Source organism: Budorcas taxicolor, chromosome 2 (assembly GCF_023091745.1).
Source record: "Budorcas taxicolor isolate Tak-1 chromosome 2, Takin1.1, whole genome shotgun sequence".
Classification (NCBI taxonomy): Eukaryota; Metazoa; Chordata; class Mammalia; order Artiodactyla; family Bovidae; genus Budorcas; species Budorcas taxicolor.
In genome coordinates, this window is record NC_068911.1 from 8,582,923 (window position 1) to 8,596,002 (window position 13,080).

The 13,080-nt window shown below is 51.6% G+C and overlaps 1 non-coding gene across 1 annotated transcript; it reads right to left on the reverse strand.

Moving 5' to 3' along the window:
• Positions 1–5,676: 5,676 nt before the first annotated feature.
• TRNAG-CCC (transfer RNA glycine (anticodon CCC)) lies at positions 5,677–5,750 on the reverse strand. Its single transcript has one exon. It is a non-coding gene; the product is annotated as a tRNA-Gly (tRNA).
• Between the last annotated feature and the right edge of the window lie 7,330 nt (positions 5,751–13,080).

Genomic DNA, 13,080 nt, shown 5'->3' on the forward strand with positions numbered 1-13,080 from the left:
AAGAGTTTGCATGCTGCCGTGGCGCAAGAAGATCGAAGAGCCCTCATACTGCAACTAAGACCTGGCGCAGCCAAATTAAATAAATAAATAATTTTTTTTTTTTTAAAGAAGTCACTCCTAGAAGTTGTGGGAAGCCTTCTGGAAGAGGAAGCACTTAAGCTGGAGTTGGAGGCCAAGGACTTGAATAGATGAAACTAGGGTCCCTTGATGTCCCTTCCCAGCATCCTGGGCTCGTCTTCTCATCATGTGTCTTTATTTGTCTCACCCGCCAGATATGATGCACCTAATAAGTACCCAACATTTGAATCAAGGGAGGGACAAGTAAATGGTGGAGAGGCAGAATGAGGCCAGTGTGGAGGCAACACTGATGATCAGGAGGGTCTCGTCCGGCCCAGTTGTGGAGGGCTGCCATCTAGGGAAGAGCTCTTAGGTGGGTGGGACAGAGCGATGATACATGTCCTTTCATCCCTGTGTCGTTGGGGCTTGGCAGCCAGCATAAGTGCTAGGGTTTGGGAGTGAGGGGAAGTGGGTTGTTGTTTAGCCTTCTAGTTGTGTCTGACTCTTTTGCAACACTATAGATGTAGTCCGCCAGGCTTCTCTGTCCATGGGATTCTCCAGGCCAAAATACTGGAGTGCATTGCCATTTCCTTCTCCTGGGGATCTTCCCAACCCAGGGATAGAACCCTAGTCTCCTTATTGGCAGGCGGATTCTTTATCATTGAGCCACCTGGAAAGCCTGGGGAGGTGGATAGGAGCTTTTAATTGGTGAGATCTATATCAGTGATTTCCTGGGTTGGGAAGATCTACTGGAGAAGGGATAGGCTACCCACTCCAGTATTGTTCAGCTTCCCCTGTGGCTCAGTTGGTAAAGAATCTGCCTGCAATATGGGAGACCTGGATATGGATTGGGAAAATCCCCTAGAGAAGGGAAAGGCTACCCACTCCAATATTCTGGCCTGGAGAATTCCATGGACTGTATAGTCCATGGGGTCGCAAAGAGCCAGGCACGACTGAGCGACTTTGACTTTTAGCAGTGGTGCAGCCCTGGGAACTGGGGTCACAACCTTATCTTCTGACTCCCTACCTCTGCCCCAAACGGCTTGGCCAGATTTTTGGAACTCTCCTCAAACGATGCCAGGAACAGAGACGTCAGTTGCCTCCAAGTTCTTGTGAGACCTGAAGGACAGCCTTGACGCCCAGGTTACCCAGGTCCCTGGTGGGGCAGGTGAAGACATGTCACAACCTCTGAGCATTGGGTGGCCGTTTCCATCTTACTGATGGCGATGAAGACTGCAGGGAGGTTAATGGCTGCCAGACCTCACAGTTAGTGAGAGGCAGACTGGGGTTGGGGGGCGGGGAGTGCTGTGTCCAAAGCAGACCCCTTCTTCTCCCACTTCCTACTGCCCTTGAGGAAACCCTGGGGGCACTCTTCAGTCTTTAGCAAGAGTCACCTGACTGGGCTTCCTGCAGCAGGTGGTGCAGATGGAAGGGATGCTGTGGCTGCCTGGCCTGGCGGCCTCTGCCTTCCCAGAACAGCCATCCGTCTTGCACTGATTGGGTCCATCCCAGTGGCTTCTGGAATGAGCCATGGGCACGTGGCCAGTGAGCTCAGCACCTTCTCTCCACAATTCTGTCTTAGCCATCCTGCTTTCCTGTCTGTCTCTCTGTCCTGTCGGATCCTTGTCCCTCTGTCTCTGTTTCTCTTTTCTCTCTCTTTTTTTTTGTTTATTGCCTGCCTCGCAGCCTCCTCCTTGATCTTTCCCTGCCCCAGGACGTTCAGCACCTGGCGAATTACGGCAGCCCCTACTCTGCCTGCTGCCTGTCCTCAGCCACCTGCACAACCCAGTGGGCAAAGCAAGCACGCGGCAGGGGAATACCGTGGCCACACTCCCCTTTGCTCAAGCCCTTGGCTTCCTCTTCTCTAGTTGTGAAGCTCAGGAGGCCCAAATCATCCCGTCTTCCTCCCGAGGTAGAAGTGCTGGCCCAGAGATCAGAGTTACAGGAGCAAGATACAAGGGTGGCAGGGCCCTGTGGCTGGCAGAATGGAAAGACATGAAGGTTCGAGCCACTAGCTGCCCCATGTGCCACACTGCTTCTTCCAAACCCCCTGGGAAGACCCCCTTCCTTGGGGCCAAAGCTTATAGCTCTGTGAACTATCCCTGTGCCCTCAAAGCCTGGTCCTGGGTGGCCTTCCTGAGCCTTTGACCCCTACTGATCATTTTCCTCCTTCCCCAGGCCCTGCCTCATCCTGGGAACTTCCAGCATCCACAGGACATAGTGTCTTCAACCGGAGCCTCTCAAGGGAGTCTTTGCTGTAGCGCCTGTCCACCCCCCAGAGTTTTCTGCTGCTCTTGGGGGGCTTCCCACTCTCCTGGGTCCTCCACTTCACTGCTTCCTCTGCCTGCTCTTCCCTGTTCCTGAGCCCTCCAGCCTCTGATCTCCTCCTGCCTTCATTTCCCCACCTTGCCCCGTCCATGTCCTTGGCCAGTCCTAGCACCCACTCCTTTGATATATTGAGTCCTCTTGACCCCCAGTCTCTTGGCCACAGCCGACCCCTGCCTGCTCTGGGTGATCTGACCTCCACCTTCGCAGCTCCTGACCTGCAGTGCTGAGTGAGAACTGCTAAAGAAAACCACAGGGCCTAGCAGATGGGGGCCCGGTGCACGCGGCCTCCAGGCCCAGCTGGTTCTTCTCCCAGCTCACTCCCCCACCCTCCCCGGAGGCTCCCTCAAACCTTCAGCCTGTTCACCAGCCTCTTCCCCTCCTCCTCCCATGACTCAGCAGATGACTTCAGCTTCTTCTTGGAGAAGAAGTTTCCCAGGAACCTCCCTGCTCTCCACTTGAAAGTCTCCACCTGCCTTCCTTCCCCGCTGACCCCTCCTCCAGGGCTCCAGACTTCTCCCACATCAATTCATCTACCTGCTCCTCCCACCTCACCCCCATCCTTCCAGCCTCTCTCTCTCCAGACTCTCCTTGAGGCTTTTAAACAACCCCCAGCCTTTTGCAGACAAAGAAAACCCTCCCTCGGTCCTGAGCCACCAGCAATATCAGCTTCTCCCTCCTTCATCTGACTGTTAAATAACTGATGAAGATAGTCATTTCTGTAACAGTATTGCAAGTCAACTGTACTCTAGAATAAAATTAAAATTAAATTGAAAAAAGAGAGAGACAACAGTCATTTCCAAATTCTGATTCACCACCTTGCTAACCCCTGCCATTCTGAGCCACTACAGCTCAACTCCACTAAAATTGCACTTGCCGAGGTTGACAAAGATGCCCTAGCTCAGCAAAGGCCTGCTTCTGTGTCCTTCCAGTTTTCTGGACACTGTGAGGTCACATCTCGTGCTTCCTGGTGATCCCTCCAGGTCTCCTGAGCTCGCGTGGCCTCGGCCTGCACTGGCTTGGAGCGAGGCTTGGGTTCCCAGCTAGAGACTGAAGCTGCGTCACGATGGAGAAAGCATCAGACCCTAGCTACTAGACCCATGACCAGTGACAAGGGCCCTGGCCCTTCAGCTTTGCAGAAAAGAATTCCCCTAAAAACGGAAAGCAGTGAAGCAAGTAAAGTATTTATTAAGAGGAAACAGTACAGTATGTGTGGATAGATATGCACATGGACAGACTCAGAGGGAGAGTTCTTGAATCGCGCCCTCGTGGCAGTTAGAATTACTTTTGTGGGGTATTTGTTCTGGGTTTCCTTTGGCCAATCATTTTGATTTGCCAGGTTCACAGTCTATATTTGGTCCATCTCAGGATCCTCCCATGTGTGCGCACACGTCTCTTAGCCAAGATGGATTTTACTGAAAAGGCGTCTGGGTAAGAAACATCCCTTGACATGACTCCCCCTTGACCTCCAAGGAACCTTTTCTGCACACGTGTGGTTAGGGAGGTCTCCTGATTTTGAGAAATGAAATATGTGGTCTGGGCAGGGCCCATCCTCCTCCCTTAGTTGTCCTGCTATTCTTGGAGTTTCAGTCCATAGGGAATGAATCTCCAATAGCTTTACTCTGGGAGGAGGGGGTGGGCAGGGCCCTTCTGCCTTCTGCCTCAATCCCATACCTCACTCCCTCCTCATTTATACTCTTCATTAAAAAATATATATTTAATTTATTTATTTGGCTGCGCCAAGTCTTAGTTGCGGCCCTTGGGATCTTTAGTGGCAGCATACTGGATCTAGTTCCCTGACCAGGGATTGAACGCAGGCCCCCTTACATTGGGAGTGCAGAGTCTTAGCCACTGGACCACCAGGGAAGTCCCCCATTTATATTCTTTAAAGGCCCTTGGGTCCACCACCCACTGCAAACTCAAATTTCTATGTCGGGACCCAATCTGGGCATCTCACCTCCCAAACTGAACTTGTCATCTTTCCCTTAACCCTGCTCTGTCGAGGAGAATTGGACTCTCCCTGTCCACCCACTTGTCTAGGAGTCACGCTGGGCATCTCCTCTGCTCACCACTGCTGCCCTACCCTCACTCCCATATCTCTCACAGTGGCTGTTATAGGAACACCCCTACCCCAGTGGTCTCCCTTCCTCTGGTCTCCCCATCCAGTCTACCCTCTACTCCAGCTTCCAGAGTGACCATTCTAAAATGCAAACCTGATTCCTCCTCTCCCTTGCTTGAAATCTCCCCTGGCTGAAAAATCCAAAGGGCAGAATCTGGTCCAATCTGATCCAATCCAGTCTCAGATTCCCAACCTCAGGACTTTCTCGGGACTGGTTTTATTTATCCTCCCCTCCCTGACACCCCCAAACGCAGGAAATCCCCAAAGTTTTCTTTGAAGCCTTCTGATTTGCACAGGGTGACTAGAGTTCAGATCATTTCAACAAAGAGCAGAAAGTGTCAAAGTTTTAGTTTTTAACCCAAGTGGCTTTTTCTGTGCTGATGGATCATTAGTTCTGCGTTCCAGAATTAACAGAGATCCAGAGAAGATGAGTGATTTGTTTAAGGTTATTTAGCCCATCATTGGTTTGGCCGGTCTCCAGTGTTCTGTTTGCAGCCCCAGGTCCCTGAATCCAGCATGGATAGCCACTGCCTTGGGCAGGATGCCTGGAAACTGCTGTCCCTCCAGCTTCTCCAGGAGGGCCTTGGCTTTGACTCATCCTCCTGGGGAATACACTCCTTCCCACTCTCATGAGAGAGCAGGTCATTCACGTCCTCTGTCAGGCTCCTCCTCCTACCCAGCTTTATCTGCCTCCTCCCATGGGAGTGGTTAGAATTAAACCCAGCTGTGTGCAGGGAGTCAGGCCTGCCTTCACCCCTCCAGTGAAGAACAGGAGACATGTGAACTTCCTTCATGACTCAGCCCTTCCATTTACTAGCTGTGTGACCTAGACAGGTTACTTAACCTCTCTGTGCCGTGGACCCCTCATCTATAGTGTGGAAGAATGGGGGTAAATGCATGTGCGCTCCTGTGTTTTCTCACTTAGTGGCCTTTCCTTGCCATCTGAGTGTTAGAAACAAGATGAAGACTTAGGGGGAGAGATTATAGACTTTGAGGCAGCCTCTGATACAGGCACCAGGCTCACCCCAAGTTGGTGTGACTGCCCTGCCCGGGTTTGGAGGCCCAATCTCCACTTCTCATGAAGTGCTCTCAGGCCTTGTATAACCCTCTGGGCACACATTTCTTTCTTCTCTCTCACTCTCTTTTTTTTTCTAGTTGCAATATATGGGATCTAGCTCCCCGGCCAGGGATCAAACCTGGGCCCCCTGCATTGGGAGTGCAGAGTCTTAACCACTGGACCCACCAGGGAAGTCCCTGGGCACAGGTTTCTTGACTTGGACGAGGAGGGAGGTCAGGAGCTCAGTACCATATATCTTGGTTATCCATCTCTTTGGCCATCTCTCCATTCCCGTCATGCACCAGGCATTATAGATGGGGCGAGGGGGAAGGAACGTGCTAAAATCTACTCTTTGTTCCTGGAGAGATTTGTTCAGTGTGGAGACAAAAGGGCTTTACCTGTTCTGGCCTTAAATATAAAAGGCTTTGGGGGCGAAGAAGGGCTCTCCTTTTTCTTATGACATCCGAAGGTAGAATAAGGAACAATGGGGAAAAGGACCTAGGAAACTGAGTGTTGTCCCACAGAGGAAGCGGGGCTTCGGGAAACGGTAAACTGCCTGTGGCCAGAGGTGTGCTCGCAAGGGCTGAACACACAGCAAGCGGGGTGCTATATAAGGGATTTCTCTATTGGATGAACAAAGGTCCTCCTGCTGTCCTTTCTGGTTGACCAATCTGTCTGGGAAGTCAGGGAGGAAACCTGGTTGGTTCTGAAACCTAGAAGACAGGGCAAGCCCCATGCTCCTGAGTCATCTCAATTCGCTTCAGGCTTGCTGCGGAGGGAGTGCCTTTTGCTCCTGTCTGTCACCAGGCTCAGAGCACGGAGTTGGTGCTGAGTGTCTGTGCCTACCTCCCGTCCCCTGGTGCAGCCTGGGCTCCAGTCTGCCCGCTGCGTCAGCACCCGCGTTCCTATTACATGATCAAGTGGGGTTTGCAGTCTGGAAGCATTAGTGCTGGGCTGACTCGGCAGAGTGGCCAACGCAAGAAAATGCCAGTTCCGTACCTCTTCAGCCAGCTCTCTGAGGCCTCATGGCCACGCCACTTCCTCTTTGAGCAGCCTAGCCTGGCCTTCTTTAGGGTTCCCAGGGTTTTTCGAGGTCTCTCTGGCAGACCACTGATGGTGGCAGAATCCCCCAGAGAGCTTCAGGTTCCCAGACCCCACGGTTGGAGATTTTGATCCACTCTATTGGACCTGGAACTGTGGATTCTAGACAAGTTCCCCTTGTCTAGGTATTGGCAGAGCGGCCATTCTGAAATGCAAATCGTACCCCATCTCTCCCTTGCTTGACATCTGCTCTGGCTGGAGAATCCAAAGGGCAGAAGCTGATCCGTTCTGAGATTCCCAGCCTCAGGGCTTTCTCAGAACTGGTTTTATTTCTCCTCCCTTGAATGTTGGGAGACTGCGATGCACAGCCAAGTTGAGAACCACTGCTGGGCATTACTTCTGAGTGGCCGGTCTTCTGGCCTTGCTTCTCTGCTGGTCCCTCACCCCTGATTCCAGTCCCACCCTGCCCAGACTCAGCCCAGGCCATCACTGGACAGCTCCAGCTGGTGGAGAAATTGCCTCCTGGAAATGAACCGAAACTGATGGGCTCTCTTCAGCTTGTTAGTCATTCAGTCATGTCTGACTCTTTGCAACTCCATGGACTGTAGCCAGCCAGGCTCCTCCATCCATGGGATTTCCCAGGCAAGAATACTGGAGTGGGTGTCCATTTCCTTCTCCAGGGGTCTTCCCCACCCAGGGATCAAACCCGGGTCTCCTGTATTGTAGGCAGATTCTTTACTGTCTGAGCCACCAGGGAAGCTTGGCATCTTCTAAAAACAGAAAGCCCCTGCCTCATTCCCTGTGGTAGGTAGGTTGCCACCAGCCCCATCACTGTGGCTCCCCGCTGAGTCATTTGCTCTTTGTTGGAGTCAAGCATCAAGACCTTGACTTCAGACCCCTCTACTCATTCAGAGGGCATGAACACATTCAGAGTCAAGAACACATTCAGAGGGCATGATGGAGAGTTCCCTTTGAGATTTGGGGGGTGTAGTGGGAGGTCTATATTGGAGAAGAACTTGGCCCAAGTTCACACAGATGAGTTTGAGGAGAAGATTCTATCCTAGGCTCCTCTGCCCTGGAAAATCCATCTCTTGTGAATGGAGACAGACCACACAGCACAGGAACTTCCCCGACTAGGGATCCAGCTCGTGCCCCTTGCAGTGGAAGCATGAAATCTTAACCACTGGGCTACCAGGGAAATCCAACAAAGGCCTTTTTTTTTTTTTTTTTTTTTTAATGGAGATGAACATTCCCTTGGTGTGGTAAACTTTGAAGTGGGCCTCTTTAGGGGAATGCAAAACTTAAAATGGAAAGATGTATCAGACTTTTCAATCTCTCCCTCCTTTCAGCCCAGTCAGTTTTAGGGGATCTGAGAGACCCTAGATTTAGGGAAGCTGGTTTGGTGAGCAGTGGTCAGACACATGGAACAGAGAATTTCTGTGGTTGTCAGCCCCATGTCAACAGGCTGTCTTTGAAATCCTCTGTCTGGCTCTTCTTCAAGTCCATCCTGTCTTGCTGTGGCCCTATCTGCTCCTGGATTTGTCTACAGTTCTGCCTTCCTGAGTTTTGGCCACAATTTGATCATGGCCATTTGTTTGGAGGCAAAACCTTTTAAGTCCTCTTCAAGAGATAAGACCATCGCCAGGTGATTCATTCTTGAAGCAGAGACTTTTTCATTGAACAAAGCTTCCCTGAGCATCTGCTCCATGCCAGACTCAGATGGATCCGTCTCTGAGAAATCCACTTGTAAGACCACAGGGGAAGACAAAGTCCCATACCTACAAGTGCAGTAACAAGGTCTAGAACCAGTGCTGGGAGCTGGAGGGAGCTCCTAGGGGAGTGGTCAGTTCAACATGTAGTGTCTGAGTCTAAAAGCTGAAGAGGTGGGACAATATGGGGGGTAAGAGTTGAAGGAGTTGAGATCCACTGCTGGGCAACACCTTTGTGTGGCCTGTCTTCTGGCCCTGCTTCTCTGTTGGTCCCTCACCCCTGATTCCTGTCCCATCCTCCCATCCTTATCCCAGCCTTTGAAAAGGCCCAAAGTCGGAAGAGGGCACTGCCTTGTCAGGAAATGCCAGTCAAGTGTCCCATGTGAGATGTAGCCAAGGAGGTAGGACGGAACCTCAGGAGAAGCCTGTGAACTCCAGGCTAGGGAGCAGGGACTCCGATGCCTATGCAATGGGAGTGGCACACACGGCAAAGCCAAGGCGAGGGAAGGAGATCAAAGTGTTAGTTACTCAGTCGTGTCCAACTCTTTGCAACCCCATGGACTGTAGCCTGCCAGGTTCCTCTGTCCATGGGATTTCCCAGGCAAGAGTTCTGAAGTGGGTTGCCATTTCCTTCTCCAGGGGATCTTCCCGACCCAGGGATCGAACCCAGGTCTCCTGCATTGCAGGTAGATTGTTTACCATCTGAACCACTAGGGAAGCCCAGGAGTAGATGGGAAGCACATATAGAACCATCTTTCAGTTCTTACACTAGAGACGCTGGGGAGACACTCGGGTAGGGTAATTGACAGGCTGGAGGACCTTAAGAAGCATCTATCCAATTCTGTTATTTTACAGATGTACAATCTGAGGCCCAGAGAGGTAAAGCCTCTTGTTCAAGGTCACCGGGCAGGATCAATATCAAAGTCAAGGCTTCAACCGGTGGGTCCTGCCTCCCAGCACAGGCTTCCTCCACTAGTGGCTCCCATATCCTCAGGGAGAGAGGCGGCCCACTGAGATCTCCCTGTCGTCCTTTGCCTCTGAATCTGTCATGTGTCCTGCCCCTACTGCAGACCTGCCTGTTAGGGCAGCAGCTGGGAAGTGTTCCCAGAGGACAGGGTGGGGAGCGTTGCTGGTCTGCTTCGGAAGATGCTGCTGCTGTTGCTGCCTCCGCACCAATCAGGGAGCTTTCTAGCCGCAGGAGGAAGCCAGGAGCCAGGGGATGGGGCTGCAGTGATTTACGACTGCCCAGAAACAGCAGGACACTAATGTCTCCGGCTGGCCTGTTTGTCCGCCAACTCAGCCCCAAGAGGATGCCTCTAAAGGTCATATTCTCCAGCACTGGATTTGGAGCAAAGGGTTACCCACACAGGGCGCCTGCCCAGTGCCCCTGTGTCAAGTCGGTCCCCAGAGGCCAAGGCTCCTCCTTTCCCGAGAGGGAGACTCTCAAGGGTTTGGGCAGGAAAGGGTGCCCTTACCGCCTGAAGTCCAGAAGATCTGCCTGGGTTTGAATTCAGGCTCTAGGGGTCGCTGATGTGTGGCCATTGGCCAGTCATACAGCTGAGATCTCTGTGTCTCAGCTTCCAAGTCTAAAAACACCAAGATGGGGACTTCCCTGGTGGTCCAACGGTTAAGACTCTGGGCTCCTTCTGTTCAGGGTACGGGTTTGATCCCTGGCCGGGAACGAAGATCTCACATGCCGCACAGCCAGAAAGTATTCAAAAATAAAATAAAAAACAAAGATGTCTCTGAGCCTCTCAGCTCTGGCACTGAACCAGCTCCCAGGTCTGTAGACAGATTCCTTGTTTCCACAGCTAAAGAATGTGAATAGCCTTCCATTTCAGATGAGGAACAGGCCGACTCTAATCTAGAACTCACCATGGCTGGGTGGAGCATTGAGTTTAATTTCTCACTTCAAAGGTGAGGAAATTAAGAACCAGAGAGAACACAGGTCTTGCACATAGAGCGGAGGGCCAGGCAGAAGGCAGAATGGCTAGTTCTCCACCTCCTTGCTCCACGTTTCTTTCATCAGTACCACACAGAGTGGAGGAGGAAACCAGAATACCAAGCCATTTGCTCTATGTCATGTCACTATGCCTGTAAAGCAGCCCTCTAAGCAGCTGGGGCCACTGGGCAGCTGCAGCAGTAAGCCTAGAGTCTTAAAAAGAATCCAAAGGGAAAGGAAGGCAGGGCCATCAGAGATGGGTCTCAACATGGAGACTGCTGACAGCCTTCCTGTTTCCCTTTAGAACACCCTTTTCTTTGCATTAGCTTTACTTTTTCCCCGAACAGATTTGGCCTGGATTTTATTTTTTTCCCCTTTCCATTGAACTGGTCAGGGAAAGAAGTGAGGTGGAGAAAGGCAGCCTGAAATGTGCCAGAAAGTTCCCGAGATGTAGCTTCTGGGTCCTGAATCACTGATCCATTTAATCCACCTGTGGACAAGCAGGGTTGGCTGTAATGGTTCCTTCTCACAGACCTGGGATGCCCAGGCCAGAAAGACTGAGGCCTGTCCTGCAGGGAGGAAGAGAAAAGAAGAGGAAGGACTTGGCAAACAGGCACGTAAGAGACAGAAGGAAGTGGGAGGGTTTATTCACCAGCAGGATTGCATGTTGCTGGGTAGTGTAGTAAGAGAGGAGGGACCAGATCCCATGTTGGAGGAGGGGTGAAGAGAGCTATTTCTAGGCTCTTCTCACTCAGGCCATCTCCTCCACTCCTGCCAGAGGAGTCTCCCTGAACACACGCGTGTTTATTCATTTCTTCATTTCACACATTCTACATACGGATGCTGTGCCAGGCGCTGTACTCAGCACTGGGAAGCAACGACAATGGAAACCAAATGCAAGCCTGGTCATTTCCTGCCCTGGTTAAAATCTCTCACAGGTATTCTATTTATTTGGGAAGAAAGACTTCATTCCCTGGCCTGCCATTCAGGGCTCCCCAAGTTCTGGAACTCCCCAAATTCCATCCCCAGTCCCTACTACCCATCACTTCAGGCACCAAACACACTGGATTCTCTAACAATACATATGTCAGGGAGGAATCTGCCTCTGAGTCCCCTGCTTGTCCCCTCTGCCTGCTTTCAAATTCTACAGATTTTTTTCTTTTCTTAAAAAGTTTTTTTTTTTGCTTTTCATTTCACGTTAATTAATTAATTTATTTTAAATCCTATACATCTTTAAGGGAGTGGGTTGGAAATATTACCAGCTCTTCAGAACCTCTTCCTGGGAATTCCTTGGGGGTCCAATGGTTAGGACTGTTCTCTTGCTGTGCAGGGCGTGGGTTCAATCCATGGTTGGGAAGCTGCCTAGGAGCAGGCCAAAAAAAATAAATAAATAAAAACCCACCAAACAACAACAGAAAAAACCTTTTTCTATCTAGCATGAAAGAATTAAAAAACAAAACAACAGTGCTTAACACATTCTGAATTCTTTGAGGGCAGGGTTCCATGCTGTCATCCTCCAGTGCTCAGCATAGAGCCTGGACTATTCCTTCACAGAAATTCCCTCTTTCTCAGTTCTCATACACAACACTTCATGCCCATTAATTTTTTTAACTAGTTATAATTTTCTAACGTACTCTACACATTATCTTTATTTAGCCTATTTTCTTGGGCAGAATTTTGTGTTGTTGATCACTGGTGTACCACATTGCTTATAACAGTGCTTGGAACATAGCAGGTGCTCAATAGATAAGTACCAAATAAATAAAATGTGCACTCAAAAGTTTGGGGTATGTGAGCTACATGGAATGTCAAAAAAGGGAAGCATGTAAGCAAGAATTAGTCAGCCTGACCCCATCGTGTATATCCTACGCGGGGAGAGAAGCGTTGGTCAATCCCCAGACAGAACTCAGTGGTAAGCATCCATTGGCTCTGGTAACGCTCCACCCTGGAGAGGAAGAAAGGGCTCCCCAGGGGTCAGGCTGCAAACAGCTGCATCCTTTCCGTGTATTAACCAGAATGCCTGGCCAGTATTTGTCTTTCCACATTTCCACCTGTCAGGTCCAAGAACCTCGAGGCGGGGAAGGAGAGACGGAACCTTGTGCGGGAGGGTGGCAGTCCCCCCAAGGTTTGGCTCTTTTAATTCAACCATCTCTGAGGTGAGTACCACCCAGACAGTTTGGATCAGTAGTGAATGCGTCCCATCTTCCCAGTCTCCCGGGGGCCTGCTGTTTTATCTCGGAAACAAGGTCTAGGGCTGAGGTCCTGGCCCCCCTCCCCCAGTAATTTCAAAAGAATATGGGGCGGGGCCGTGAATCAGCACTCGCTCGGACTCGGGCAGCCTTAGTCCCCGCCAGGGGTCCCCAGTAGCCGCGGAATTAGACCTCCCCCACCCGCCCCACACCACCTCCTCAATCCTCCTTCATCTGTCCCGCTATGACCACTGGGAGATGTAGTCTTGACCGCCCCTTTGTCCTTGATCTCCCCAACATATTACCCCATCCCAGGGAGAACTACAACTCCCAGGGGCCCACGCGTCGGGGGCCTGGCAGGGTTGGGGTCTGCAGGTCCAGGGTGGGTGGGGGATCGTCTGGAGAAGCTAGGGCGCAGCGAGCCGGATGAAGTGAAGCACGGGGCTTGTCGAGGGGCACCGGGGAAGAAGGGGATACCCGGGAGGCGGTAGCGAGCTGAGTCGGGGAGTGGAAACCCGAGAAGCGGAAGGGGTCGGGGCGGGGCCGGGGCGGGGGCCTCGCGCGGGCTGGTGGGCGGAGCCGTCTGCGTCACGCGGCGTGGGCGGGGCTGCAGGGGGTTGTCCGCCCGCGGCACGCACAGC